Here is a 15358-nt window from a genome sequence, read left to right as displayed (position 1 = left end):
GGTGGCCTAATATGATATGGCACTTTTTCATTATTGAAGCCCAAACATCAAATAAAAAGGCATATTAAACCTTCCAAGGACAGATGCAGCTTTTAAAAGAAAAGAAAGAAAGAAGTCTCTGCTGCTTTTCTGTGTGTTTGTAAATCAGAAATATTTTTCCCATCTCATTCTGCTTCTGTTTCGCCATTCTTCCTGCCTCTGTTTTCATATTTTCATTTTTCTATGGCTGTGTGGAACACATTTCTCGGTTAAGTACTTGCTTTTGAGAGTTGCCATAACAACCATTTCATTGCACGATATGCACACTATCTCTGAAATACAGAATTTCTCTTTAAAGGAGCATTTGCCATGCACATCAAAGGGGAATATGGACTCATTATTTTTACATTATTTTGTGTGCAAATAGATGTTTTCCAATACAGGCTTTTCTAACTTGATTTTCTTGTTCAGTGGAACTACACTTTTCTTTTTTTTAAAAGCATCCCCATCTTACAGTATATTTTTTGTCTGAAACTCAAAACATTAGGAGACAAGAATCTTTGTTGTAGTTCTCTTTCTCCAAAAGCGGTGAGGTAACTGCCCAACAATTAATGCATTTCAAGTCCTTCTTAATAGAAAGTCAAATTATGTAAATAAAATCTATTAAAAATAATGGGTTATTTTTAGAAACCTCCATCTTAATGTACTGTAGATGCCATTCTGTGGGTGTGGGGCTAAAAGGTACATACTGTTCGCTTGCTTTATTATTCATTTCCTTGCTTTTGGGGGATTGTATAAGATACATTAGGAAAGTAGCAGCTTTAACTCTCTCTGAAAAGTTTTCCTCTGTATGAATTTCTTCATTTTTTTTAGTATCAGAGAGGTGATGTGTTAAGTTTTTTTTGCCATTTTAAGCATTCGATGTCACACCGATGTGCTGCCCCAAAGGAGTGAGCAGAGCAGGGCTTCCAAGGCTGTTGACAGGGCAAGTGCCAAGAGACGGGGTGAGTCATTGGAGAGTGGACCTGTGCTGGGGTTCTCTGGGAGATGGAGGGGATGCCGTACCAAAGGGAAGGCCTCCAAACTGCACAGGCCCAGCTGCAGGGCTCTGACACTCAACGCATCACTCGGTCCCTGTTCAGTGGAGAAAGACTAGTGCGAGTTCAAGCTTTCCCCACTGGGAGAGTCAACTTTTCAACACAGTAGCCGTTATTGTTTCACCCTCGCCTTAGCCCTGTCCCCTGACCAGCACCGCTCTTGACCTGTTTACTCTGTCCCTTGCTTTAAACTGCGGCTATCTGCTCTCCTCCAGCTTCCGCCCAGCCTCCACTGCCCCCCCAGTGCTTCTTGCAATGTAAATCCTAGGCTACCACCTAAAGCACAGGCTACTTTTAGACTTTATTCACATTAATCTTTAAACACAATTGGTCATAACTGTTTCCATCTCCACTGCAATATTTTAGTCACTGAATATCATTGACAGCCAGTATATCTGACAATGAATGGATGCTCCGTGGTCTCAGGTGTTATTTGTAAAAAATCTCTCTAGCACTTACTGCTGTGGAAGTCCCTTGAAGAGGTGACCAGAGTGTAAGCCATGCAGCTAATGAGCTGGCAGCATAAGGCCGCAGAGGAAGCATGAGGTTGAGCAGCAGAGACTGGAATCGGTGAGCACTTGACAGACTTTGAGCTGCTGCTCTCACTGAATGAGTGGACTGAGGAGAAAGCAGGACTGTTCTTAGCAGTGTTTCTAGGTGGTGATGCCAGAGTGTTTTACCAGCAGCTTCCCAGTGCAACTCATGGGTCTTTCAGACAAATACGCACCCTGGACAATATTTGTAGCCCCCTGCTGGGTGTGGGTAGGAAGAAGCGTGAACCCTGGGGAGCAACTCCTGGAGCCTTAGAGGAGCCATCTACAGGGTGATGGAGAAGAACTGCTCCCTGGGGTGGCTCAGAATAAAATGGTGGTGGTGCCAGGTCTTCCTGCAATAATACCCCTAGGATAAAGGACAGCCACAGCGAGCCTGTGGGAGTGTTTGATTGCTGGGTAGCAGAACTCTGTGCAGAGCTGGACCAAAGGGGGCATTCTGAGTTAGAGTCATTCATGTGACAGAGCAGGCAGTGCAGCTAGTGAGACATCAGACCCTGGGGACAGTGTCCAGTATAGCCGGTATCTCAAAGCCTCTCACCAGGACAGAGATCAAGAGCTGTGACGCAGCCCAGTCAGTGAAAGAGCTAGGGTTGACTTATCAGAACAACACGTGGTTGTGAATGCTTTCAGCCAGGTGAAGGCAGCAAGGATAGCCTTAGTCTGGTCTTGTGATGACATCTGGCAAGAACAGTCCGAGACCCTGTTGGTGCAAAAACAGCGGCACTGAAGGACACTCAGTCTAGGGAGGTTCAAAACAGAGCAGAAACCAAGGTGAGGGCGAGTGTTGCCCACCCTGTGAGTAGTGGGGAAGTAAGAGACTAAACCGCACCATTAGCTCTGGTCTTACAGTCTTAGCTTCTGCTCCGGCCTAGAGTCTTGGGTAGTGGCTTCTAATGATGGGTGTTTAGCACACCCATTGGCTTTAGCCAGGCCTGTGATTTATAGCAGCCACCAACACCTTCCAGAATGACAATACAGATTTAGGAATCTTACTTCAGGCCTGCCAGGTGAAATCCTGGCTCTGTTGACATCAATGGCAAAAAATCCATTGACCTCAATGTGACCAGGTAAAAATGTGTGGTAACTTTGCATGTAAAGTTATAAGATTTTACTGTATAACATTACTGAGACATGTTCCAAGTTTAGAAAAGTGGGCACAAACCAGTTCCTCAAAGACAAAGCAAACTGATGTCTCAGCTAGATGTTAGCAAAATCAAATGGACTATCTCCTGGTTAAGCAGCCAACCTTTGCCAGGAAAAAGGATGTGAGTGTGAAATGTACATCTTGGCAAGGAAACACCTGGAGGGTCCCGTCCCCACAGACCTTCTATCTCCTAAACTCCAGCTGGAGATGTTTCTCAAAGAAGAGAAAAATAGTAAAAGTGAGGAACAGGGGCCCCAAATTATCTCTCCCGTCATTTCTACTCACAGCGTCTACAACACCTGAAGGACAGAAAAATGAACATTGAACTGGGGGAGAGGTCCTGGCTGAAAGGAATCCAGGCAGTAAGGCTACCAAAACATGTGATGAGAGAGACCTTTGCTTTGAATTCACTTAGCTTGTGAAGTTAGATATTAGTTTGTGTTTTACCTTCTATTTCTTTGTAACCAATTCTGACTTTTATGCCTTCTTACTTGTACTCACTTAAAAATCTCTCTTTCTGTAGTTAATAAACTTGTTTTATTGTTTTATCAAAACCAGTGTGCTAGGATTTGAGATAACAAGGTTTGCACATATTGTTTTCTATTAATGAAATGACGGACTTTGTATGAGCTTGTATCATCCAGGAGAGAGCTGGGCAGTACAGGATGCACATTTCTGGGGGGAAGGCTGGGACTGGGAGTCTGTTGGTGTTACTCACAGTGTCATTCATGTGTGGCTGGCTAGAGCACTCATACAATATAGCTGGGAGTGATTTACACGTTAGAGGCAAAGCTGTGTAAGAGGCACCTGTGATGCTGGCAGACCAAGTCATGTCCGAGTGCATTCAGGCCAATTCATGTGTATTAGATCAAAGTGATTGATTGATAAATGTATAAGATTTTTGATGTTTAAAATTTGTAAAACTAATGGGATGTTACATGTATTGTTTTTACTTATCTGTGTCTTTTCATAATAAAATAGCAAATATTTATGCTGTAAATACCCCTGTAACTAAATAACTTATCCAAAACCAAAGAAGCCCTGTAGAATGCTAATGAAGCACTTTATCAGAAACAGTGCTACTTCCAAATCAAATGACCATGGTGTGTGACGACCTGAGGTGAGAGACTCAAAGTACATTCCTCACTGTCATCAAAGGAAAAGCCCATGTGGCTAGAGAGACTGTCAGCTTGTCTTCTGCAGGGCCGCCCAGAGGATTCGGGGGGCTGGGGTCTTCGATGGCGGATCTTTGGTGGTAATTCGGCAGTGGGGGGGTCCTTCTGTCCCAGGGCGGAAGGACCCCCCACCACCGAAGACCTGGAGTGGAAGAAGCTCCGGGGGCCGAGGCCCCACGAGAGTTTTCTGGGGCCCCCGGAGTGAGTGAAGGACCCTGCTCCAGGGGCCCTGAAAAACTCTCATAGAGGCCCTGGCAGGGCCCGAGGCAAATTGCCCCACTTGCTTCCCCCGCCCCCCCGGGCGGCCCTGGTCTTCTGTGAGAAGAAGATATAAGAATGGATTCAAAGAAAGATTCTTCATCTTTGGACTGTTTGGACTCTTATGGGGAAGCACACCAGATGCAAAGTGGAGATCCTCAGAGACAATCTGGGTACCCTGAAAGACTTTTGGGAAATTGGCAACTGTGGCTCATCTGTCCATATATTTTACCTGCTTTAACCTCTCAATAACACTCACTCTTTTTTCTTAGCTAATAAACCTTTAGGTTAGTTTACCACCGAATTGGCTGCCAACATTGTCTTTGGTGTAAGATCTAGAGTATCAGTTGATCTGGGGTAAGTGACTGGAACCTGGGGACTGGGAGAAACCTGAGGTGGGTGATTTTTGGTTTAAGTGACTATTATCACAAAGTCCTGTTTGTCTGAGTGACAAGAAAGACTGGAGAGTCTAAGGGGACTGTCTGTGACTCCACAGTAAGACTGTTACAGTGATCCAGGAGTTCACATTTGTTACTGTCATGGTGAAATCTAATGATAGAGCACACCACCAGTTTGGGGTGTCTGCCCTTGTTTTCTGATTGTCTGTCCTGAGGTTGTTGGTGATCCCTTGAGGTGGAGGATGGTCTCGTTCACAGGTTTTATTTTTCATGGGTCCTTTGGTGGTTGAAGAGTCTGATTCTTGAGCCACAGCAGACATTGCAGGTGGTGTTGTAAGACAGTGTGACAGCACCTCAGGTTTGCAAACTGAGGGAACACAACTATCCATCAGTCCAGACTGTACCCTGGGGAATGCCATAACTTGTAAAGCAAGAACTTAAGTGCTGAGTGAGTTTAGGTGCCTATAGATTTCAGCAGGAGTTTTGTGTATAGGCTCCTAAAACAGGGATTTAGACACCTAACTCCTTGTGTGCATCCAGGCCTTGGTGACTCCTGTGGAGAGATGCTGCTTGGTATTTAATCTCCATTAAGGTGCCTTTATTGACGCCCAGTGCACTGCGCTGTTCCATTCACAAGGATGGATAGCTCTGTTGATGTGCTAGGAAAAGCTACTGAAGAAAAAAGATGCATCAATGATGAGGAAAATTCAAAATATTCAGAGATTTTGATGCTTATCCCAAACCCTTTGCTTCAAGCAGAAAGGCTAGGAATCTCAAGGCTGGCTTTTTTGGGAGGTTTTCAGGATTCATTGGCTATGGATGGATCAGAAATACAGCAAGACTAGTCTTTCTCATGATGCTTCAATACTTGGTTTGCATCCTGGCTGAAGCCAGGCAGTAGAGAGTTACAAGGAAAAAGAAATAAATAAAAGTGATTGGGGGAAAAAAAGCTAACTAATTTGCTTCAAACTGCAGTGCACAGATACCCTAACCTAATCTAGCTGATTTCTCTGTCTGCTTCTGTAATACTCCTTCCTGTACTCTCTGAATACCTTTTGGTGCAGACGTTTGTTTCTTATTTTATCTGAACTGCTTTGCCCATTTCTCATAATAGGCAGGAGTGCCTCCTAATTGGAGATCCTGGGCTCAGCATGGAAAGTCCTTAGGTCCTTTCTGGCCAGGACTCCAGCTACCAACAAACATCAGGCTGGCATACACAGCATCCCATAGGCTGGGAGCAGGATTTTGCTAGTATTCAATACATTGTGGCATATGAGCTAGACCCTCCCAGTCCCACGCCAAAGGTCACTGTTATGGAGTGCCCATGATTGCGCAGGCCATATGCAGAGTCTTTAATGCTGACTGGCTTGTTTCACTAGGACATTGGTACCAATCACTAATGAATATATAGAGAATCTTGCAGATTGTAACATTGCCTGCTCTCTCTCTTTTGGAGAACGCCTGCTTCTATGACTGTAATGAAAGACTTGGCCTACTAAGGACGGGAGAAATGAGGCCCATCCCAAACTTCTTCCCAATGCTCAAACTAGACTGTTGAATGCCTTAGAGGATTTTTTTCCCGTAAGAGTCCAGGGTGAGATTTTCAAGTGCTTGTCACCCAGCAACTCCCATTGTGACACTTAATGGCCAGATGTTTGAAAGAGCTCAGCACCTGACATCCGCCCAATGTATTGAGCTCTTCTGAAAAGCTGGCCATTTATTTTGGTACCTAAGCAGAAATGAGCTCTTTAGAAAATCTGATTCTTAGTATGACCCCACTTTGTACAGGAGGGCAGTTCCTGGCTGGAGCCAGAGGAATGAGGAGGGATGCTCCCTAGGCTACAGCTGAAGGAATCAGGCCAGACCAGGGCATTTTTGCTGGCCACAGTCAGTGGTGGGCATTCAGAAGGACCCTGATGATTCAATCCAGAGAGGGAATTTACCCCAAAGAGCTATTTAGTTTATAATTGGTTGTGAAGGGCAAGGAACTGCTTCTGTTTTGAGTTTGTTGTACCCCAGAAGGGGTTTGGACTGTGTGACCTGGCTGGAGGGCCAAGCCACAGAACATACACAGAGACAGGCTGACCACTGGCAGGTGGTGCTGGGAGCCGAAGAGAAAAGCAGCTCCGTTCCTGAATGGCCAGGGGGTGAGCGCAAACTATGACAGTGTCAAAATAAAAACAATAGGAACGCCTTCCTCGTGTGTTTGTGTGTATGAACTTGTGCATGAGAGAAGGACTGATTGATTGATTTCAGGCGAGGGACCCAATTAAAACAAAGCCTCCCATGAGTTTATAAACAAGGCCAAACGATCCTGTAAAAGAAGTTTTGATTTTAAAACCTTTCTCTTCACACCTGGTGAACATTCATCTCACTTAGGAATCTGGACTTGATCATTTGACCCCTCTCCCACCTCCTAATCATTGCTTGCATTTATAAATCTTTCCTGATCTAGGTTTCCTACTAGGGTTCTTTCTAAATGGCTAGATTGAGTGATGAGCTCTATTCAGGGTTTAGCTGCTACCTGAGTTCCACACTTTTTCATGACTTTATCAAGGTAGATTGTATTTTTCAGCATTTTTCTAGACTGAGGAGACAAGTGTCCTTCCATCATCAACAATATACTTTGGGTTTTGGTTCATTCTACTAGATCTTTATTGTGCTCTTCATCTTAGAGTGACTTCTCAGTCCTCCTGCCCCATCCCTTGTTCGCCGCTGTCTTATTTCCCCACTTTTGTAGATGTGTTTACTCTTAATCCTCCTTTCAGGGCTATAAATAAGAGGACGTGGATCTCTTGTTACTACAGAAATCTCCTTTTTTGTTTAGAAATGAGCTTTGCAGATGAACACGTTTTAGGAAGTAGGTCTGGTCCAGGCTGAGGATGGGGACTCTCTCTTATGGGACGGTGCCTGTAAGAGGGAATAAAAAATTGTAGACAACATTTTCAAATGTGGGTGCCTAAAGTAAGGCATCTAATGCCATTTTTGGCATGTAAATGAAAGTGGTCTGATTTTCAGAGGTGCTAAGTCCTCACAATACCAGTGATAGTCAATGAGAGATGCAGCTGCTCAGCACTTCAGTAGAACAGGTCCAGGGACACTTTTTTATTTAGGGGCCTAATTTTAGGCAACCGTGTTTGAGCATTTTGGCCAGTGTACTTACTGTGACCTGACATCTGGCCTTCTAATCCTGGCATATTATCTCACCTCTATGTGGAGCTCTTTTATGTCTTGGATGAATTACACTGCCCACTGTCATAAACAGGTAGTTAAGGGTTAATGTCTCTTTTACCTGTAAAGGGTTAACAAACAGTGAACCGGACACCTGACCAGAGGACCAATCAGGAAACAAGATACTTTCAAATCTCGGTGGAGGGAAGCCTTTGTTTGTGTTTTTTGGGTTTGGCTTTGTTCTCTCTGGGTCCTGGAAGGGACTAGACGTGCAACCAGGTTTCTTGCCAATCTCTCTGCTACAGTCTCTCATATATTCAGAATAGTGAGTATTAAGTAGAACAGGCGGTTATAGTCTTTTTAACTGGTTTTCTTTATTTGCAAATGTGTATCTGGCTGGTAGAGTTTTAATGTGTATTTGGCTGGAAGTATTTTAAATTGTATTTCTGCTGGAGGAGGCTTTTTCTCCAATTTCTATAAGCTGAGAGACCCTGTAACTTTTACCATCTAAATTACAGAGAGAACTTTTACTTTTTTCTTTCTTTTTTATTAAAAGTTTTGCTTTTTAAGACCTGTTTGATTTTTTCCCCTTGTTGAGGCTCAAGGGAATTGAGTCTGTACTTAACAGGGAAGAAGGGGAAGGGAGGGGAGAGGGGTGGAATCCCTTTGTTTTAGATTCACGGAGCTTGAATCTGTATTGCCTCTGGGTGAGGGAGAAAGGAGAGGGGGGAAGGGACATTCCTTCCTGTTTTAAGATTCAAGGGGTTTGAATCACAGTAATCTTCCAGAGTGACCCAGGGAGGGAAAGCCTAGGAGAGGCACTGGTGTGGGAAAGAGTTTACTTTCCTGGTGTTAAGATCCAGAAGATCTGGGTCTGGGGGGTCCCTGGGAAGGTTTTGGGGGGACCAGAGTTTATCAGGCACTCCAAGTCCTGACTGGTGGCAGCGCTACAGGTTCTAAGCTGGTAATTGAGCTTAGAGGAATTCATGCCGGTATCCCAACTTTTGGACTCTAAGGTTCAGATTGGGGAAAGATACCATGACACTCACAACAGCTGTTTTGACTGTTTTATAGGACATTATTAGCATTGGAGAAGACATGTTAGATCAGAGTCCATTTTGCCTGCAGATACAGGATATTATCTAACCCTGGATCATTGCTAGAACTTCAAAGCATAAAGTCAGAATCAATTCTGAATCTACCTCTTTGGAGTAACTTTAGCCTGTAGTTCTCTGGTCCCATGCGGTCCGTGGGGGGTGCCCCTTTCAGTGAGACAGCCCTTCTCGGGGGTCCACTCTCTCTCGCGGTCAGCCCTCTCCACCTCCTGGAGCCGCACCTCTCTGAGCCTTAGCACACCTGTTTCTCGCCGTGGGCCCCCTCAGGGAGCCCACATGCTCTGGACCCCCCAGGTCTCCTCACCCCCGAAGAGGTTGATGCAACCCTGCTCCCTAGACCGGAGCGACTCTCAGCCAGCATAAAACAGGAGGGTTTATTGAGAGTTGAACATAGCACAGGAAACTCTCAGGGCCTCAGGCCTGGCCTCCCGCAGCACAGCATATCCCAGTCCCCCTGCAGCCAGGTGGGCTCTGCCTGCTCCGCCTCTCTAGCCCAGAGCCCCCCTACTTCCCAGCTGTGCCTCCGATATCCCCGGCCGCAAGCCCCGCCTCTGTCCATTGTCTTCTCTCCAGATAAACAGGGTCGTAAACAGGAAGGCCTGGGTCTCCTCTCCTCTCAGCCCTCCTCTGGCTGGAACCGGCTGGTCAGGTCACTGGAGTCCTCTCTTCACAGCCCATTGTTCTCCCATTGGCCAGAACTGGCTAAGTCTCCTGAGCCAGGTCTCTGGGTCACCAGGTCATCAGTCGCTGGGGTCTCCATCCTCCAGGCCATCTGCCGGGGTCCTGATTTCCCTCTCCGGTCCTCTGTAACAACAAACTCCCTCTCCCCTCACCTCGTTAAACCAGTAATACCCAGGGACACTGAGGCCCAGCCCCTGTGCATGCAAACCACTGGAAAACCCCAAGAAACCCCCTCACTTCATCACACCCTGTGTTAACTGTTAAGCTTCTACAAATTCTGGCACAAACATGTTCAGTACGGCTTAGTTAATACTGCCTCTGGATCTTTGTTTTGTTTTGAATATTTAAATGTGAGAGAAACAACTACAGAATGCTGCACTATTGATTATGCTGTTCTTAAGTTCCCCCCATTTCTGATTTCTTTTTCTCTTAAGATAACCATCCCCTCTCAGCCAGTGTAGGATATTTTCTTGATTCCTGAATTCTCTGGTGAAAACATGCTCTTTCATAAGCCACATTTCTCTGACGTATAAAGTATGCATCAAACTTAACCATAACCCTTTTCTAGTCATCTTAGTGACTGCCTTCAGTAACAGTAAAAGACGTAAAGATATGATCTGCCTGCTTCCCCGTAGTATAAATTAAAGCTGATACCTGAATAGCTACAGTTTCCCCATGGAGTTTTGTAGCAATGCAAAATCTTGCAAAATGCTGCTTCCAGTCTGTCCAGTCTGAAGGTTTGTCAAAACTGAAATTCTCCGGGGATTTAAGAGTGGTATGTTGATGAGCTCCTGCAATCCTCCTTGCTCTTTATTGATTCTTCTTCCATTTGCAACCTCTGTTGCTGCGGTCCTGTTTCTGTTCTCCTTGCGCACTAGTTTACTTCTGACACCATGTCATGTACCAGATACAGATTGGTTACAGAACTTGTACCCAGAGAAATATTAGAAGATGTATTCTCCTTAAGACATCTTTTAATGCACTACCTTGAATGGCTGTTATAAGAAGTATGGTACAAACAGCACCACCTACTGGCCAAACAGTAAATTGGATTTTAGCATTCCATTACACCCACCACCCCATGCCGTTCCTCCTTGCACAGATCCCAAATCTTTTCTTTCAAAAAAAAAATCATCAAACCCCCAAACATTTCCCATAAAGTTTTCAAGCAACACAATTTATTTTTGTCATTTTCTAATTTCTTTTCCCAGAAATAGAGGCCAGTTTCAGCCAGTTCTGCCCAGTACTTTCCCACTGGGCTTCCACTGTCCTGGAAGGAGAGGGCTCCAAATACAGCTTGTGACATGAAGTTCTCCCAACTCATCCTGCACCTCTCTATGTGACACAGGCTAGATCCTGAGCAAAGAAGCCCTAGCACTTTCCCATTCCATTGTCCTGCCTCCACAGATGCCAAGAGTTCAGTCCCAGTTTGGTCAGTTATGAGTCTGATTTACACCAGCTGAGGATCTGGCCATTTTTCTGCTAGTTAACCAGAAGTATCCTCACAATAGGAGGGACTCAAGTCAGCAACTCCACTGAGACCATTGGGATTACCTGGGCTGTGCACCACGAAGAACAAATCTGTTGACTGAGGCTGCGTAAACTATGGTAGAGGCAAAGAAACAGTTTTCAAACGTCTCTCTGCTTCTGCCACAGCCCTGGCATATGACTTCAAAAAGTCTTTGAGATGAATCCGGTGAGCTTTTGTGGTGCAGTGTGGGGTAATCTACAAACACCACCAGTGCCATCTTAACTTTAGCCTCAGACTCATACATAGTTCCAAATGGACACCCTGTACTGAATCTAGAAACAATTAATAGTAATTGGTTTAACAGAATAAATGGTTACAGATTATTTTCAGTTGTGGGGACTAATGAGGGCCTCGTTATCCTCTCACATCAGGTTTACACTAACAGGTAACTCCATTAACTTCACTGGTGTTACTCCTGATCGACAACAGTGTAAATGAGAGGAGAACCAATCTCTGACTCTTGAGTCATTTTGACACTGTGCTGGGTTCCATCAGCCCTTCTCTGCTCCCTGCTGGAGGTGTCAGCACCCTAACACTCTCTGCACAGGCTGGACTAGAAGAGTTAGTCCTTCAGAGGCCCAGAAGGACCAGGAGGAGACACTGGCTGGTTGGGAGCCAGCTGGGCAATTAATCAGGCATACTTCTTCTTAGGGGTAGTAGTGGGTGAGACTGGGACAGAGGAGCTCCTCAGTGCTATAGCAGAACCACAGGGCCCCGTAAGGCCTGATTTTTAAGTGCTGCATCTAAGTGCTTGCCTTTGGGCTTTTTCTTGTTTATTTAAAGCCACTGCCAAATTTTGGAGTTTATTTTTGTTTAACTGTGTAGAGACTGACATCTAGTTTATGGGAAGGGCTACCCTGCTCCAAGCCAGAGGCCAAAACTTGTGCACTCAGGCAGGGAGTGCTGATCCCATTGCAATAGCCTGGAAGCTGTGTCCTACCACTGAAAGCTACCGCTGGATTACCAATGCATGCCCTGAAGCCTACCGCTGGATTACCAATGTACGCCCTAAAGCCTACCGCTGGATTACCAATGCACGCCCTGAAACCTACCACTGGATTACCAATAAACGCTCTGAAAGCTACCGCTGAATTACCATTGTACGTCCTGAAACCTACCACTGGATTACCGATGCATGCCCTGAAACCTACGACTGGATTACCAATAAATGCTCTGAAAGCTACCGCTGGATTACCAGTGCATCATTATTTTATAGCAGATCAATAAAATGTGCTTGTTGCTTCTTGTTTGGGATGGGACGGTCTCTCAGAAGTGATCTCTACTCTTCAAAGAAGAAAACGGCATGGGGTGTGAATAACCCTACCCCTGTCAGAACCCTGCAGCACGAACACTATCACCTTTTATGAAGCTCATTACTAACTCTGCATTTTATTTCAGAAGCAGATACAGAATAACTGGATCAGGATTTATACTCTACTATGCATGACAATTGAAGAGAGAGGCTTTATCAACCTCACCCGCATGGCAAGAGACCTTCGGAATCCTCCTTTATAAATAAGTCACTTACAAGTCCCAAAGGCAAAGCGAGAATTTGTAAATGAAAACTTTTTCACACAAATCTTTTGTAGAGTTTATAAACCTGCTGATCGGATTTGTAACTCCAGACGCAGATTTGTATATTTGCTGCAATATTTGAAGGATTTAAAAATCTCTCTCTTGACTTGTGAAACAATCCCATGTTTTAGAAACCAGGTAGCTAAACCTAAGACTAAAAGTATACAGCACTTGATTCTGAAGGTTTACTGACAGGATTTATACATTAGAAAGTAGAGATAATGTAACTCAGATGTATTAAATCCCGGTTTATTAACAAATTCTGAAGTAATAGCTTTAAAATAACTCCAGCGACATTGAAAAGAACTTAACCCTTAGAATACCAGTATTAGCCAGACTGCCATCTACATGCATATTAAAGAGGATATATAAGTATACAGGGGACCAAATTCATCTGCAGTGTAACAGCTTCCAAGGCCTGCAGTAACTTGTCCTTCCCCCCACCTCTGGAACAAAGGGAACTGTACCTCAGAGGGGTGTCTGTGAAGCACAGGGCCTCCTGGAGCTGTTCCAGGTGCAGTGCTGCTTTCACACCTTTGTTTGAGGCTGTGGCTCCAGGCATAAACCAACTCTCATTGATTAGAGGCCGAACTCTTGTCCATTAGGTAAGTGCCCCTCAGAATGCTGCTGAGGCCCACGTCTTGTATTCTGACTGGAACTCCCCATCCCTGCCCTATTCCTCTGCATTATTCCTGCTAGGACACTGATGACTCTAGAGCCTCCTCCAGCTCTTCCATGGCCCTTATGTGATGACTGTGATCGCTGTCCTCTGTGGGTCTGCTGGAGCACCTCCTGCCCTGCCCTTTCTCAGGCCATGCAAATGGAGTGGAGATCACAGCCGTGCCCCTGCTACATGCGAGGCTGGTGGGCACGTACTGATAAGGACACTCATAAGCTTCTAGAATCCCTCCATGCCTGCCAAGCAGCCAGGAAGGAGGATAGGAGGCACAGAGAGAGGAGAAATACTCCCCCCAGCCCTCGCCTTGCTCCTAGCAGCCAGGAAGGGATAGGGAGGACTCCTGTACAGATCTGGAAATCATTAATAACATATCACATGAGGCAGGGTGTTGTTTCAATTCTTGCTTTAATTATCTGGAGAGGAGGAGAGCACCGAGGTAGCACAATTAGAAGGTGACACCAAGTTATTTAGGTTCATTGAGTCCAGGGAGAACTTTCAGGAACCTCTGAGAGAACTGAGCAAGGTGGATGAACAGGCAAATGAAGTTCAGTGTGTCAACACATGCAAAGTAATGTATGTTGAGGGAAACATTTTAATGACTCTGTCACGGAGTCACCGGGCGATGCTCTGGAACTGCTCCCCACCAAGCCAGTCAGGACTTTGGGGAGCCTCCTCTTCCTTGGAACAGACTTGTTCAGGGCAAGAAGCTCACATGTCTTCACCTCCTGGGTCTCTCCTTGGAGCATTCAGCATCCTCTGCCCCTCCGTGCGCTTCCCACAGCGAGTCCACCCCAGCGGGGTCCTGGGGAAGCCACCGGGTTCTGCACCCCCACTTTGCAGTCAGACGTGACTCTCAGCCAGCCAGTAAAACAGAGGTTTATTCGATGACAGGAACAGGGTCTAACACAGAGCTTGTAGATACAGCGAACCGGACCCCTCGGTTGGGTCCATTCTGGGGGGCAGTGAGCCAGCCCCCAGGTCTGCCCTCCACCCTTGACCCCAGCCAGCTCCAGACTAACAACCCCTCCCAGCCCCTCCTCTCTGCTCAGCCCCTTTCCCGGGCCAGGAGGTCACCTGATCCCTTTGTCTCCAACACCTTCAGCTGGCACCTTTGCAGGGGAGGGGCCCAGGCCATCAGTTGCTAGGAGACAGAGTGTCAGGCATTTAGGTGCACTGGCCATTGCTCTGCCAGATACTTAAGAACTGCCATGGGGACACTGCGGCACCAATACAGTATTCAGAGAAAACATTAAGAACTTTCCCAGTTCGTCACATCTCTCCCCCCTTCGAGACCGAACTGAGCGAGGTCACTCCAGCCAGTGACCTGGGGAAGTTCGAACCCACCAAGGTTCCCATGGATGCCCCAGCATCTCTCTCATTCCTTGGTGTGAGTTACACCAGGACAGTCCAGTCTTACACCCTCCCTTAGGTCGGGTGTGCTTGATGGTACTTGCAGGCCGCATGTGGGAAGGTTTATGCAGCCCACACCCTTTGCCACTCCAGTACCCCTGGGCTTCAAGCTGGGATTAGGTCTTTTCCCAGCACTCTGGTCTGTGATTCGGGCTCCCTTGGTTAAGAGCCCCCATCTTGGCCTTTGCCAGCTCTGGGCTAGGGCAGCCGCTTCCCACTTTGTGGCCCAGACACAACACCTCTGCCGTCCCCCCTTGCACTTTCCAGCTTTTACCGTCAGTCCCACCTCCTTGAGGCAGCCCAGCCCCCTCTTCACCTGGAACACCTGTTCCTCCCAGGTCTGGCTAAAGATGCACATGTTATCAGTGTCTGCCAGGGCCAAGTTCTCCATCCCTCTCAGCTTGTCTAGAATCTCCCCAGGCCTAGGCATGGGGTCGGCATCGGACACTGTGATGGCTTTAAGCTTCTGATAGCCCCCATAAAACCAGATCATCCTGTCTTGCTTGGGGATCAGCCCCACGGGTGAGGCCCATGGGCTGTAAAATGGCTGGATCCCATCTAAAGCCAGCATGTCCCTGACCTCTCTCTCCA

This window comes from Gopherus evgoodei, chromosome 14 (genome assembly GCF_007399415.2).
Source record: "Gopherus evgoodei ecotype Sinaloan lineage chromosome 14, rGopEvg1_v1.p, whole genome shotgun sequence".
In the NCBI taxonomy this organism is placed as follows: domain Eukaryota; kingdom Metazoa; phylum Chordata; order Testudines; family Testudinidae; genus Gopherus; species Gopherus evgoodei.
This window is presented reverse-complemented; position numbering follows the sequence as displayed.